Below are 6,242 nucleotides of genomic sequence, written 5' to 3' on the forward strand. Positions count from 1 at the left end.
CGATCTTGCAACGGACCATCACCCAGCCTATCACAACCAAGAAAGTGACTCCCTTTATAGGCCCATGTGCAACGGCCAGGATGATGGCCCATCGAGGATGCGATAGACCATTGCTAGGACCATCGCGCTGAGGTAATGTGGCCTTATCCTGGCCAACGTGCAACAGACGATCTGACAGACCATCAGGTTTGTGATAGACCATCACTGAGACCATCACATCAAGGAAGTGTGTTCTTTTTCTGACCACTATGCGACGGACAATCCGACGAACCGTCAGACTAACCGATGGACCGTCACTTTGACTATGGTAGCCACCGATTCTATATTTTAAGACATTTTTCAAAAGGCATATTGGATATTTTCCCACTCTTTACAGCCCTTATTTATTTTCAATAAAGTCTCACAACTTCATTTCTCATCTTTAACTTCAAAAACTAGGGTTTCTACAAAATCAAAACCCTTCTTTCTTCTTCAAGAAGAATCAAAAGAAATCAAGAACCTCTCCAAGAGCATTCAAAAAAGAGTTTCTCTAAGGTATGTACATATTGATTATTGGGTCCCTTTCATCCAAGAAGCTCAAGAACCCTTTTCTAAAATTCAAAGATCATATATTTGTGGGTTTTCATGATTCATGTGTGTTGAAATTGATGTTCATGCTATTATTGAGTTTTGATTCATGTTTGTTTGAAAATTTTTTATTCTTTGACCATAGTATATGATATTCATGTGATGTTCATGATAAACTCTCTTCAAGTTGCTTGTTAAGTGATGTGTTCATGTCAATTAATTGAAGAAAATTGTTGAATAAGCAAAGCATGCTCCCCATATGTTTGATAAAATGCTTATGTGAAGGAATTAGAGCCATTATAGCATGTTGACTAGAAATTTTCAATTGTGTACAAGCCCATGCATGTCAAATATTTGTTGAAAAGCCTTAGTGAATGAATTGTGGCATGATAGCATGAAATTCTCTAATAATGTACTCTTTGATACATACGAAGACTTTAATACATGCCAAGTGTTTGATCCAAGACCTTGTTGAATGCAGTATGATCTGATAACATATCCTCCTAAGTTATTACATGTTTAGGATTCCTAAATAATTGAAGTGATGCCTTAGTGATTGTGATGGTGAATGACTATCCATGGTCTTGATTATTCAAAAATGGTTATATTTTACTTTTATGTTATCAAGTCGTGGGGGTATTTATACCCTTCAATTTAGTTGTTGTCAAGAGCCCGTGTTAGTTTTCACGATAATTACAATCGAGCCATGATACTCAAAACTCACGATTTATAGAAATATGTATTCTCAAACAGTCATAGAACTTAAGAAATCTCATCAATCTCTGTAATCACTGTTATATAAAAATCACTAGTAATCTAATCTCAGTTCTATACCCAGCTCAAATATAGTAGTATTCAACTGTTCAGTTCTGACCTCTATAGTAATCGAGTACTCTATTCAAAGTTCAGTGTCGTTCTGTTAGATAACGAGATTCAATAGTATTCCGTTAGATATGGAACCAAGTGAATTTAGCTTAACTCAGTGAGATTATTCGATAAATATAATCAGTATCAGATTCAGCTTAGTTTGTGTTCAGTCAAGAAATAGTTCAGAGTCTTTTAGTTAGGAATAGGAGCTATCACCGAGCGAGGGCAGGGATGGTGGCTCCTCGTCAAAGAGGTAGATTCGTTAGGAACAATCCTCGAACTCTAGAACTGCATAGCCATTGCAGGATGTAGGAGTCACCCATCAGGAAAGGTTGGTCACTCGTCAGATAGGCGTGACTATTATAAGCCTTAGGCTTGACTTCCTGCGAGGGTCACCCATTAGATAGGATTGACCAGAGAGGTATTTACTCATTGCACGGTATTGATACCCTTCCAGCTGGGTTACCAAGTTGGACCCCACCAGTTGAGATTTGAGGCATGTTAGTTAAGTGACTACTTAACACAGTTACAGTTTCAGTATTAATTATCAAAAATCGAGTCTATTACATACAATCATCTATGTTAGTAAGGAACTCAAATAGTTCCATCGATTCATGGACCACCTGTAAGATAGACTTGGTCTCATATAAAGTTATTCAGTATCAAACTTGGATATCACCTGTCAGATAGGCTTCATATCAGTCTTAGATTCATTTGAGTATTCTTGTTATTAGATCTAGAGATCACCCATCAGATAGGCTTGATCTCAGTCTTAGATTCATTTGAGTATTCTTGTTATTAGATCTAGAGATCACCCATCAAATAGGCTTGATCTCAGGCTCAGATTCAATTGGCTATTCTTGTTATCAAATTTATAGATCACCCGTCAGATAGGCTTGATCTCAGTCTCATATTTAGTTGAGTATTCTTATTATAAGATCTAGATATCACCCGTCATATATCCTTGATCTCAGTCTCAGATTCAGTTGAGTATTTTTGTTCTCATATCTAGAGATCCCCCATCAAATAGGCTTGATCTCAGTCTCAGATTTAGTTGAGTATTTTTGTTATCAGATCTAGAGATCACCTATCAGATAGGCTTAATCTCAGTCTCAGATTCAGTTGACTATTATTGTTGTCAGATTCAGACATGATCTTTTCTTATCATTGATATTAGATTCTGGAAACATTTGTTAGAGAGGTTTGATCTCTGATGCAGTCACTCGAGAGTATAAAGATGAAAATTCAGTCAATGACGTGAGTATATTTAGTCAATCTGCTTCAGTATCCTCAAATTTCAAGATCACTCACTAGATAAGATTGATCTCAACTCCAGTACTCAATTATCGATATCAGATGACTTAGTTGTTCAGTATCTCAGAATTAGTAGTAAGTTCAGATGATAGTAATGTTGTATCTGAGTTTCAGTATTCAGAGTCATGACGGTTGTAGTTATGGTTTATGCATTCATGCACATGTTCTCACTCAGTACTCTCATGATTATTTAGTTAAGTAATTGTTCATGTATTAGCCCTTATATTTAGCCTTACCGCATTTGTATACTTGGTATTTTCCCATACTGATGCATTTGTTCAATAATGTTTTATTTGACACCCTAGGTTCAGAGGTACGAGATCCAGAGTACCCTTAGTAGCTCAGTCCCAGTCAGCAGCAGTCTTCCTTTGTGGATGATCCTTTTATCATTATTGCATTAGATTTTGTTTATTTTCAGTAGATGGAGTTAGTTGGGGACATGTCCCATCAACTCCACAGCTCAGACAGTTTAGAGGCTTTTCGGACAGATATATCAATATTCAGTTTTAAATTTTGAGTATTTTATATGTTTTAAACCTTATGGACAGTTTCTGCAGTTATTATCTATATTATGCAGTGTCCAGGTACAGATATTAGTAGAGTGTTAGCTTGTTGTCCTTCGGGATCATGACCACCGTGTGATATTCCAATTCAAGAAAATCAGGTTGTTACATGTTTTAACCTATCAGATGGGTGTTCCACCATTCTCATTAGAGTACCTACCAGATAAGGGTAACTCTTTAGTTTATTTACCCATGGCATGGTACTGACACCATTCCAACTGGGGTAAAAGGTTGGTCCCCAACTCATTTATCTTATTTTATTTAGGGCATGCCGATTAGATGATTACCTACCATAGTCTCAGTTTTAGTCTTCAGAATAGAACTCAGTTCAGTTCTATAGAATCAGGACTATCAGATATAATCAATCAGTATCAGCAACCTAGTTATTAGTAACTTCAAATATCAGTTACTCAATTTTAGAATTCAGTACTTAGCTTCAAATAAGCTTAGTAACAATATTTATTTATATGTACATTAGTGCATACTCAGTATTTAAAGTAGTATCAGTTACCCATGTACTCTAATGTTCAGTTACTCTATATCATACAGCCAGTCATTGTTCATGCATATGAAACTTTGCATTCAGCCTTACCATATCTAGCACACCAGTACATTCCACATACTGACACATACTTTTTCTTTGTGCTATGATGTCTCATATCATTTGTTCGGATGCTTAGGTTCACGACCACGTATAGATAGATTCAGATTCACCCAGTAGAAGTAGATTAGCAGTGAGTTCATATTATGTGAGGATATTCTTTTATTTCATTATTTCAGTAGACTCAGTATTTTAGTAGATAGAGTTAGCTGGGGGATTATCCCATCAACTCCACTTTCAGACAGTTTTTGTTAGAGGCTTTTCAAACTAGTTTTCATATAGTGTTTAGTTTTATAGATTATTATTTTAGTTGATACACTTTATCAGTATTTAGAGATTTTGATCCTTATGGAATTTTAGACTTTTTTTCTGCATTTAATATAGTTCATGTATTTGTGCTCACAATAGATATCAGTCATCGGATAGCTTGTGGTCCTTCGGGGTTGTAAGCATAGTAAAGAATCTGGGGTACAGACTCGGGGTGTTACAAATTTGGTATCAGAGCCTAAGGCTCAGATGTTTCCTAGAAAGTGTAAAAACCGCATCTAGTAGAGTCTTGTACATAGGTGTGTAGCACGTGACACTTATGGATTGGAGGCTATGAGATGTTTTAAGAAATAATGTCCCTCATTTCAGTATTTATGTCGTGCGAGTGAGCATGGGCTCAATTTAAACTCTCAGTCAAATCCATTTCCTCCTTTTTATTTATAGAACATGCCTCCCAAAAGGACTAATGAAAAGAGAACCAAAAATCAGTCAGCACCTCAGTCCATTCAGGAAGATCCCCTGGATGAGCATGTCTTTCTTACCGAATTCAGAGTTGTATTCACTACTTTAACCAACTTTGTAACAGCTCAGAATGAATGGCTAGCTACTTTTCTAACCAATCCTGTGGCCAATATTGCAGCATCAAGGATTTGGGACTTCACCCAAATAAATCTTCCTCTATTCTTAGGATCTAAGCCAGAAGAGGATCCACAGGAGTTCCTTGATTAGGTTAAGAAAGCCATAGATATTATAGGAATGACTTCCAGTGAGAGTGTTGAGTTAGCTTCCTATTAGCTACAAGATATAGCTCATATGTGGTTTAAGAAGTGGAAGGTAAACAGGGTCATAGATGCAGAGCCCGTAGAATGGGAAGAGTTTGTGACTGCTTTCCTAGAGAGATTATTTCCCTTAGAGCTAAGAGAATCCAAGATGTTAGAGTTTATCAACCTCAGGTAAGGTCGTATAAGTTTAAAAGAGTATTCCCTCAAGTTTACTCAGTTAGCCAGGTATGCTCCCCATGTAGTAGCTACAGTAGATAAAAAATGAGCAAGTTTATATCTGGAGTATCAGATAGCGTGGTTAACTAGTGCAGAACAACAATGTTGATTAAGGAGAAGCATATATCCGGGCTCATGGTTCATACTTAGTAGATAAAAGAGGCTAAGATCAGAGTGTGAGAGAGGTAAAACAAGAGAGCTAGAACAAGTAGCTTGAATTTTATTCAGCCTAAGTTAGAGGGCGGTAACCGTTCCCAATTTTGCCCAAAATCTTTAGTTCTAGATCTGTCCTCAGTAAGTGCTCCAGTACTTAAGTTTAAAAAAGGTTTTAGCGATAGGGCTCCATGCTCTAGCTCTCAGGAGAGTGTCAGAAGTGCTCGAACAAATCTTCTTTGTCACACATGTGGCAGAAACCACAAGGGTATCTGTAAAGCTGGCAATGATGTTTGTTTTGAGTGTGGTAAGCCAGGGCATAGAGTTAGAGATCATCCTCAGTCAGGTTATTAGGGTCAGTATACTAGTTCTTTAGTTCAGTCAGATTGTCCGAGTTAGTAGGGTGCCGCTTCCAGTGCCACCAGTGGGCGATGCCCAAATAGGCTTTATGCACTTCTGTCCAGAAAAAATTAGGAAAATTCTCCTAATATAGTTACTGGTACATCTTCCATTAATATGTTTATTACTCTCTAGATCCATGAGCTTCTTTATCTTTCGTAACTCCTTATATAGCCGTTAACTTCAGAGTTAGTCTAGAAATCCTAGTAGAGCCGTTCTCAATTTCAACCCTAGTGGGTAAATCTATCATAGTCCGATGGGTATACAGGAACTGTCCAGTTATGATATCTCAGAAATTTACTTTAGCAAACCTGTAGAGCTGGAGATGGCAAATTTTGGTGTCATTTTTAGCATAGATTTGTTCCATTCATGCTATGCCTCAGTTGATTGTAGAAACATAACTATTCGTTTTCAGTTTCCAAATGAACTAGTCCTTGAATGGAGAGGTAGTACCACAACGCTTAAGGGTCAGTTTATTTCATACCTTAGAGTGAGAAAAATGATATCCAAGAG

This window comes from Capsicum annuum, chromosome 3, assembly GCF_002878395.1.
Source record: "Capsicum annuum cultivar UCD-10X-F1 chromosome 3, UCD10Xv1.1, whole genome shotgun sequence".
NCBI lineage: Eukaryota > Viridiplantae > Streptophyta > Magnoliopsida > Solanales > Solanaceae > Capsicum > Capsicum annuum.